General features: G+C 36.0%; 1 pseudogene; it reads left to right on the forward strand.

The window, feature by feature from the left end:
• Positions 1-423: 423 nt before the first annotated feature.
• LOC129877923 (5S ribosomal RNA) lies at positions 424-544 on the forward strand (annotated as a pseudogene).
• Positions 545-11,128: the final 10,584 nt, after the last annotated feature.

Here is an 11,128-nt window from a genome sequence, read left to right on the forward strand (position 1 = left end):
CTGAATTGATGGCAATAAAAACTAGGAGGTCGATATTGATATGGTAAACCGAAGTTGGAAAAGACTTGTGACCCTAGGAAAATGATGTAGAGAAGACCGGTAGTTCTGGATAGAACGATATATTGAGGCACCGACGGAATTGATACACAGGGATAAGACTAACTAAGAAGGGTAAGTAACCCATAGTAAGGATCCTGAAAAAGGTTAAGAAGTGTTATACTATGGGATAGAATACGAACAGGATGTGATGTGAATATAATGAGTATCATTATGAAAATAAGTAAAGCCTAGTGAGAAAGTGGCTGAAGATAGGATGTGGTCTGTGTAATAAGGATATAAGGGTAACTTGGGAGGTGCATCTTAGCCTACCGGATCAGCTGTTGGGTCATCATATTCTTTAGTAGCTATGCACCCCATAGGGTAGGATGCAATCATACCAGCACTAACGCACCGGATCCCATCAGAACTCTAAAGTTAAGCATGCTTGGGCGAGAGTAGTACTAGAATGGGTAACCTTCTAGGAAGCCTTATGCGGCTGTGACATGAGATGATATAAATGTATGTATACATTGGCCTTGCATGGCATTATGGTTTAAATAAGTATTGTGGATATGTTATTCCACCGTGAAAGATGATAAGACCTTTTGAGATAGGGGATATAGCTTTGCAAAACAATTGATGCAACCTACGAATGGAGGTATGCCAAGAGTAAAACCAGGTGATTACTTGATAAAAAAAGTCGGTAGTAGCCATGTAACTACCATACTCAAATACATTAAGGGAAGGTATAAGATGGTTTGAAGCAAAACCTTTAAGTTACAATCAGTACTAAGGACAAAAGCTATAGTGGAGCCTTAACATTAGATGAAGGAAGTAAAAAATGATATAGGTTTACGTGCAGACTAGTATGGCGATGCTAAGGCATCTTCTGAGCTACTTTAAACTCCTACATATGTTCATGTAATGGGTACAATATGATGTGTGGTAAGAGAACTGGAAAAAACAAATGAAAAAGAAATATCACCTGTTCCGTATGCCTATGAGGCAACCGTAAGACCTTATGAGGCAAGTTAACATTCGAGGACGAATGTTCTAAAGGGGGGAAGGATGTTATACCCTGTACTTTTATGATTCAGAACATCTTCTTAAGCCTCTTGAAAGTTGTCCCGTGACCCATATTATCTATAACATGATTAATTAACTCTAAAGAAGGGAGGACGTGACGCCTCTTAAGAGTAAAGGTTGGAAATAGGTCTATAAGGATTTGAAATAAGCTGGAGGCCAAAATAACAAGTCGTAGGACTCGACTTACTTACGTAAGCTACCGAATTGGACGACTTACATAACTAAGCTACTTGACTATGCATCGAACTTAAGTAGCAAGAAATGCATAGTCTCTTAAAGTAAGATGAGATTACGGACCTATGAAAGGGAAATAAGGAAACGATGCGCCTACTTAAAGAAAGTAGGTGATGTACAAACTTGGACAAGCAGGTGATACACCTGCTTAGGCTTAAGTAGGTGATGCAACAACTTAGGGTGGACCCCAATGCCACATGGCAGCATGTGGTTGGCCATTTGGGTTGAGGTGTCACCCTAGGAGGCTGCCATGTGTCACTCCTAGGAGATGCCATGTGTAATTTCTAAAGAGGTACATATATATGTCTTATGATGACTATTAACTTGAGTCCTTAGCCAAAAAAAATCAGCAGCAACATGAAATAAGAACCCTAATCCAAGAGAGAAAAGGGTGACAGCTTAGGAGGAAAAAAGAGGTAAGTTCCCCAATTTCTTTTCGTGAATTAATTATTTAAGATATCCTACGGTGATATAACGGTGTTTAACAACATAAAAATTATCATCAGGGAAAAGAGGAGGTTTTTGTTCTTGTTAACAGACTCATTTTTGAATGATATTGTTGTTAGTAAAATGAGAGTAACTCCTTGTGTAAGGCTTTGTTTCAAGTAATTCAAAATGTTTTGGAAATCTATTTCATAGGGATATAACTTTCATTTAGACTCTAAAACCCAATTTTGCTTTTCTCGGCTTGAAAAAGGGTGGTGAAGCATGGGGGAGCTGCTGCCAGATTTCATTTTAGAAATTCTACAAGGACTGCTGTTGGTATTTTAGGCATATCGTTTTGTAAATAATTATTGTAGGGTTAATTCGAACTTATATGTGACCCTAAGACACATGTATATAACTTTCATTTAGGACACAAATCCTGTTTCCCTCAATTACCCCTTCGAAACTAACCGACAATACAACACTGTAGGCTGTCCAAAATTCACGTTTTGATAATTTTGGCGAGTTTGACGAGTTTAGGTTAAGGTAAGGGTTTTCCTTCCAATTTGGAGTTTATGGTGTGGTTATGAAGTGTATTATACGTTGTATAAGTGGATGTAAATAGGTAAATTCCATAGATATGCTTGACGTTCGAAATAAACTAAATTAGAGTCGTTATAGTTGAATTGTCGTCGAAGTATAGTGTTGTTCGTGTGAAGTGCTGCTGCAGGGGTGTGGCATGTTTTTGCAGGGCCTAAATGTGTTCTAAAATGGGTAGGGGTGCTTCTGGTTGAATCCACACGACCCTCCACGTCGTACGGTTAAAGGTTTTATGAACTAGAAACTAAAAACCCTATTTTGATATCGTAGCTTTGAGCGAGTCGCTTGGAGTTTGTATTATGTAATGTTGAAGTGAATTTCTTGTATATATGCTGCAGGTTGTTGTTCTTGTTTGGCTGTATTACTTAGGGATGTAATTGGAAATTTGGATTGGGCATGTTATAGGGGAGGTGCTGCCCGATTTCCGTTAACTTTCTAGCTAACTAAAGAACTAGTCAAGGAAGAGAGCGAGGAAACGAGTTCTACGAATACTCATGTATAACTTAAGATGCTGAAAAGTCTAGGGTTGTTGACATTCATATTGCTTTCATGTTAAATAGGTTCAGAGGACGACAAGGCGAACGCGGTAAATATTCATCCATAAAAGGTATGTAAAGCTATTCCTTCTTTTGGCATGTTTTGGTGTAAGTATGTAAAGTCTATCTGTTCTTTCTTTTGGGCATGTCTTAGATCTAAGTGACAATTGATACATGTATGAAGCTTCGGGTAACTCTATTCATGAGCTCTAAACATGATTGATGATTCATAATTCGTGTTCACTGTTGAATGTTAAGACTCTTAAAGTAGTTAAGCTTCCATTCCTCAAGTCTTCTATATAAAGAGAAGTAGTGTATGTAAAGTTATTCTTCATCTCCTTTGTCATTTCTTAGATGTAAGTATTGTGCATATGTAGTTTGAATTTATTCAACTCTTAAAACTCTGAGGGTGAGTTAAGATGTTTGTTCACTTCCTACTGATTAGAACTCCTGTAACAAGTTGAGTCTATACTTTTCAAGTCTTCCATGTGATAGGAAGTGGTGCATGTAAAGCTTGTCTTCTCCTTCTTCTAGAAAGACTAGACTAAAGGTTCTATAGGACATGGATTTGGATATAGCTCAATTTATAGGCTTTGGATGTGACTCATGACTTGTACTCACTCTTTAATGAAAAGGGTCTTAAAGTAGTTGATCTATAACCCTTGAGCCGTCTATAGTCTGAATAGTGATGGAATGTGTAATTTTTTATACCTAGGGGCTTTGGAAAATATTTTATGGTGATACCTGAGGGATGTTTGACATGTTACCAAGTCTTATAGGAATATATATGCACTATTATGTGATATGTAGATCGGGCTGTCATTCTTCGACATTATTATATGATATGCATGTATACATATTGGGCCATTGTTCCTCGACACTAATATATGATATATGGATCGGGCTGTCGTACCTCAGCATTATCATCTGACATATGGATCGGGCCATCATTCCTCGGCATGTGTTTGCTATATACATGGATCGGGTTGTATGTCCCACAGTGCTAATAATATGCATATGCCTATCATGATAGATAATGTGTTTGTAACATCGATTCCCCGAGCGGGCCGAATACGGTAAGTGATAATGGTATACATGACTTTATTTTATGAGATGCAGGTACAGTACCCTATTAAATGCTATACTTGGTTTCCTGCATCCCTATTTCAGTTGTTATCTCAGTTATGTATGCTTATATACTTAGTACATGTATCATACTGACCCCCTTTTCCTTGGGGGGGCTGTGTGTCATGCCCACAAGTATAGATGTTCATTTCGGAGATCCGCCAGCTTAGGATTTCCGCTCAGCTATGTCGGAAGTGCTCCATTGTTTTGGAACCTAGCTTTTAGGTACTGGTCCTGCGATGTATATATTTGTTTATATAGGGGTACGATGGGGGCCCTATCCCGCCATATATTATCATTCCTATTCTTAGAGGTCTGTAGATATATCTGTGTAGGTTATTTAGGTGTTTATTTCGGTTATGCCTATGCGATAGGTTGTAAAAGCTATTATGGGGCGGCAGCCTTGTGGCTGGTTTTCTCTTTCATGACCTGATGCAAATGAAAGAGGCTACACATGTATGAATATCTTATCACTCACTGGGTTCATGTGTTTGGTTCCTACATCTAGGAGGCTATGTGAACATGAAAAAGTTTTAACCCATTGAGGTTTTTGTGAGTAGTATCATATTATACATAGTCCAATTTGACTATAGTCGACAGATAGGTACATGGGGATCCAGGTCGGACCCCAGTCGTGGCCCCCGATGTTGGGTCATGACACTACTATTCATGGATATAAAGCACTTCACACCAATGAATAAGACTTTACTTAACACAGCATGTTATACTCCCTAGGAATCTTCCAAACCTTGTTCTTTGATACTAAGTTTGTCACGACCTGAACTAGGGCCAAGTTGCGACACGACAATTGGGATATGAGGGACCCCAATTATAAGCCATCTTAGCATAAATTTCATAAAAAGGTAAAGAATATGATAAATGTAAACGTAAGTAATAATCTCAGACGGTATGGGACAAAAGGATAAAATCAACCAATCAACGTCTGCATGGACTAAATCACATTATCGTCTAAACATGCCTCTAGTTTAACCCTTGACGAGGGCTTAGGACAAGCTCCTATCTCACCCTAACATTAGGAAAAATTCAAAAGAATAGTACCTTGAATAAAAGTCATATCCTTGATAGAATAAGGCCTCACCAACTTCTTGCAATATCTAGGGCAATCACTAGTCACAAATAGGATAATCGCAAGTATCGTTTTCCCTACATTATGAGACAATGTAGGCAAAATATATGTTAGTACATTTGAATGTACTAAGTATGTAAGGTATGCATGAGCAAGTAAAGGATTAATATGCCATAAGATGCATGACCTATTTATAATGAATATGAGTAAAGCTTAAAAGCAATTACTTGTGTGGGATAGGACCATTAAGCCATAACTAATATCATGCGAGCTATTACATAGAATCTGATGACTCCTGCATTGAGAGAGGCCTACATCGAAATAGAGGAGGCCACCTATACTCCAAAAGTAACTATTCAACTAGGCTATGTAGATCCACTAGCTAGGACATGAAGGAAACCTATGTGGGCAATGTAGTTTGGGACTTAGGTTGCTACTAGGATTCCCTTGGGTAACTAAATACATTACCAGATGGAACCCCACCTAGAAGTCCTCTCGGTGCTTAGTCAATATCCCAATGGAAACTCATAAAAATATGATCATAACATAATAGGAAAAGATAGTAATTTCCTATCAATCCATCTTTGAAACATATTAGGAATAGTTCATATTAACTTAGTGATTCATAGGAATCTATAACTTCAGTCCTTATCACCATCTTGAAACATACTTGTGTGAGAATTGGATTTATCATGCTATAATAACATCTTTGATCTTAAATTTGATCATCATCATACTTCGACTTTAAAATCATAATTTCAACTTTAAATCATTAATAACTTTTATTGTAAATCATTGAACTCATGATCAACTCATAAACTCTACTTTAACTCATAATCATAGCTTCAAAATAGCTTTATTCATAGGAATCTATAACTCAATTTAAAATAATCAAATTCCTATAAGAACATGCATATAATGATCATTGATAAAATCTAAAAATGGAATTAAATTAGCCTAATCTAAATCATCAAAACTATGGTTAATAATCAATTATAAATTAAATAAAAACTTTGAGAAACTTTATGACTTCATAGGTGAAAATTTCCCACGAATCAATCCCCACATACCTTGCTTGAATTCACTAAGAATTGAAGAAGAACCTTGAATAAATCTGGAAGCCCTAGCTTCAATTTGGAGAGAAACCTTTAGAGACTTTGTTCTTCCCTTAGTCATTTTTTTGGGACAATGATTTGAATAAGAAGGGAATTTGAAGAATTGAATATTTATAAACTTTAAATTTGGCCATAAATGTGTATATGATCATTGAACCAAACTTTGGAAAAGACATAATTACCCTTCATTAAATCTCAGATTTTGAACCTATGAACCAACTCCTATGGGTCGTCAAAGGGATGATGAGTCTTGTAAATGAATCGTCCTTTAGGTTTGAGAAAAGAACCAAAAATCAAGTTTTTAAAGTTTTGGAATGACTCTTGTTTACGACCCATCATAATGGGAATGAGTTGTTCTTTGGGGTCGTCCCACAAGTCCCAAAAACTTAGAAATTGGAGGGTCTGTGATGTTTTTTCATAAGTCATTGTTATGACCCATAAAAACTTCTACGACTTATCCTAACAAGCCATAGACTTGGCCTTAAAGGATCCTTGAACAAGGCCTCTGAGGTTTAGCTTACAGAGGTTCCTATGACCCATCAACATAATGACAACTCATCCTCTTGAGTCATAGAACCTCTTTTGAGGGTAACATCTCATTTTTCTCGAGGGGTCACTCTACGACTTAACTTTACGAGCCATAAAGTGACTCGTTCAGATGGGTCAGTTCAACATGTTGAGAATTTTCTACTTGGTTTCGACTTTTCGACTTCCAGGGTCTTATAAAATTGTAGTTTAAAAGTAATGAGTTGTAAAAGTAGTGAAGAGATGTAGGAACTACTCGTCTTGCAGGGCCTGCAAAAGGCCTAAATATCAAGTCTTTGAACTTCCTATACAGGTCGTGTCTACAACTCGTTCTCAGATCTACGAGTTGTAGACTTCATTCTTCCTATAGGTACTCAAAACCCCTAAAAACAAGTCTCTGGAGTTTGCATATGACTCACTTTGAGGAGTCATAGTCCTCTATATGACTCATCATGTCAAGTCGTAGAAGAGGTCCTGGGTTGCATAGTTGCAGCATTTCAGACCTGCACTATGACTCCTTTCTACAAGACGTACACTCTTTCACTAGTCGCCATACCACTCATAAACTCTCATTTTGCCTTAGCCTAATTCCTACCCTGTACTTTACTTCCATGAGTTGAATATATGACCCGTAACAACTAGATGAGTAATAGATTGTAGGCCTGGCCAGTCCAATTTCTGTAAAAATTTCCTTTCATTGGACCTTTCATTTTATGGAGTATTATTGGGAGACCAAAGCCTAAGTCTTCTAACACAATTATCATAGGTATTGTCGCGATTTTCCATCGACCTACGTTTGTGTTATTTAATCCAAGGTCTATATTCTCTAGTATGTCTGCCTATTTTGCATATGGATTTTATTTCACATGTGATCGTATGCATGAGCTATTTCATGTATCAAAACCCATGGGTGAGACGTTACTGGTGATCAAGTGTATCAATCTTGTCGTGTTTCTTTTCCTGGGTATGACATTTGGGTAGACATGATTATTTCGTGATGTTATATTGGGTATAGTTTGGCTTTCTTACTATCCTGTGATTCTTGATGGTTATGCTAAGAATTTTACCTTAGCGATACCGGGCGCTCCGAGGATTGAGTGGAAGAGTACTAGTGGTTCTTAAATTAATAAGGTCATCTCTTATAACCATGTTCAGAGGTTGATTGATAGAGGGTGTGTCTTATTTTGCCTTCATTAGGGATACTAGTGTTGAGTCACCTCCTATGAAGTTTATTCCTGTGGCTAGGCAGTTTGTTGATCTATTTCCTAATTATCTTCCTGGTGTTCCTTCGATTGGAAATTTGACTTTTCTATTCACTTAGAATCGGGCACTAAACCCATTTCTACTCCTCTATATCACATAGCTCTAGCTGAGTCAAAGGACTTGAAGGAACAGTTGCAAGACTTATTGATTAAGGGGTTTATTTTCCCTATGTGTCACATTGAGGCTCACCGGTCCTATTTGTGAAAACGATGGATGGTTCCATGAGAACATGTATTGATTATAGGCAGTTGAACAAGGTGACTATCAAGAAGAAGTATCATCTTCTCTATATTGATGATTTGTTTGATCAGCTTTAGGGAGCGACCTTATTCTCTAAGATTGATTTGAGGACTTGTTGTCATCAGCTGAAGATTTGGGTATTGGATATTTCTAAGATAAATTTATGGTACTTATGATATTTTAAACCAAAGAATTTATATTTTTTAAAAATATTTGTTAGTAGATTTAATTGTGCTTGTCTTTGTTTTATAGGAAAATAGGTCGTGACCACGAAGACTGAAAACATAGTGAATTGCAGTTGCAATTTGGCTTTTACGAGCAGTAGAAAGTTCTAAAAGTTTTAGGTGGAAGTCTTCGAAGCAATATTATATCTGAAGGCAAGTTTGGAGTTACAAAAGGTGTCAATGAGCCGTAGAAGTTTCTATGAGCCCTAGAACGAACCGTAGAAGATGAGCAGTGAATGAAGTATAAGACTTGGCTTACTGTTGGCAGCTATGAGTCGTAGAAAGCTTCTTGTAAAATGAGATGAAGAACTAGCTTAAAGTTGTGCCCACGACTGGGTCTACGACTCGTCTAGTGTTGTACGATCCATAGGCACGAGTCGTAGAACCTAAACAGACCTAGTTTTTTTTATTTTCCTAGATTTTTTTATTTAAGATTAGTAGTCTATGAACAATTTGGGGTTTTTTTATTATGTAACAAACATTTTGGGAGTTATGAATTTAGCATAATCTATTTATCTTTAATTCTTAAATTCTTGGATTTTTATTATCGACGTTTACTTTCCAATTCAATCGAAGGATTTGAATTTTCGTACTAGTTATTGTAAGTTATTGATTTATTTTGAAAAAATGAATATGAATTGTGATCACCCAATTATGAGCAGTTAATTCCACAACTAGGGTTGTGGGAACCATGAAGAATTCACGACATAGACCTAAAAATATACTACTCTTGGATAGTGTGCATGCATGTATTGTTTTTCCCTTTGTGTTGATTCCTTTTAAAGTGAACATGTTAGAACTCACCTTATATTTACTTGTCATACTAAGAAGGTAACAGATGGGGAAATGGGTTATACAACGGAGATTTAAGGCTATCAACCCTCAGCTAATAGTTTGAACGGACCAAGAGATAGCTAGAATGGGATCACTTATAAGGGTTATTAAATAATACACCTGTACATGACAAATTGCGTGGTGATAATACTTTATTTTTTAGACAAAGGACCTAGGTGAAATTAACTTACCCATCTTACATGAAACACACTAGATAGGAACTACTAATATAAGGTTCTACTTTGTTAAGGATTTGTGGGGAACACACGTACCTTAGTTTCATCTTTTATTGAAATCAATCGCACTAAATTATGACCTTGCAACTTGATACTTGTAATAGAATCAATCAATTATTTTTGTACAGAAACCCTTTAAGGAAATAATCCTATTATAAAAATAAATAATAAACAATTAACCTATCTCTAAATCATACACCTCGTAGGATCGACCCTACCCTTCGTTGGTTTCTATATTTGATCATCGACCACTTTATACTTCTTAAGGATATGTAATTTAGGTGTATCAATCCTAAATAAGCCTCTTATTATAAGAATGATTTAAGAATAAACAACACAAGCATAATAAATCTGTAAGCAAAACAAAACTCTCAAATCTAAAAATCTAAAAATCTCAATATAAAATAAATCTGAGATAACATTTGTGAATACGAAGACATGCTATGCCTAAAATCGCTTTTACTAATCATTAATAGGGAAGTAGGACAAGGCCTAACTCACCAAACCAATCAAATTCTAAAAGTGTTGAAGAGAAAGACAAAGAAAACCAACATAGTTGTGCCCTAGAAACATGAAGACTCACAAAGCAGAGTAGTGTTAACAACAACATGTACTAGCCAATACAATGACGAGTAGTGTCGAACCCTATATTATGAGACACATGCACAAGTATTCATCATTATATTGAATGTACTAAGTATTTGAGAAATATTAATAACATAAATAAGAAATCATAGTGGGCATAAACATGAAATGCTTGACTAAGAGTTGTTTAAGAGCTTAAAAGTAAAATCATAAATCATGAGACAAGGTCAATACATTATTAAAAGACATAGTGAAAAGCTGTCAGGAAAAACGTAGTTCATTTTGTGATATATTAACCTTAAACAATATTAAGACCATGTGATCTATAACATGGAATTTGGTGTAATTCCTACACCAAAAAAGCAGAGGTTATTTGCCAAGGTAGACTCCGTATCATTCCATTAATGTTATTGTGGATCCACTAGGTAAGTATGACATCCTACGGGGGCAAGTAGTTTGGGACTAGATGTTTCTACTCGAGACTCCCTTACCAAGCCTCAACCTTAAATCCCTCTCGGTGCTAAGTAAAATTCCAATGGATTATATAAAGTCAATTATCAAAACATAACATTAGGAAAGGAATTAATCAATTATCAATCCATATCATAAAATCGTATAAAAGTAGTTCCTTTCAAATAATGATTCATAAAAGTAGATAATATAGACACTTACCTATCTAAGCATCTACATCATGATTTCTTTCATATTGTTAGAAAACCTTTCACAAATCATTGATACTTACTCAAAAGTATACTTCATCATTTTCATAAAATGTTCACAAATCCGTCATCAAGTTCATGATCATAGTTCATAGTTATAAGCAAGTTTCAAAGCATGATGCATGGGTCTATATGAAATCAACTATAAATTATATATTTTAGTCAAATCATGCATAATAAAGTAGAGTAACATCAATTCAAACAAAATAAAAAGGGCCCATAAATATTTGATATAAACCCTGATTGAATTCAGT

The sequence above is a fragment of the Solanum dulcamara genome, chromosome 12, assembly GCF_947179165.1.
Source record: "Solanum dulcamara chromosome 12, daSolDulc1.2, whole genome shotgun sequence".
Taxonomy (NCBI): domain Eukaryota; kingdom Viridiplantae; phylum Streptophyta; class Magnoliopsida; order Solanales; family Solanaceae; genus Solanum; species Solanum dulcamara.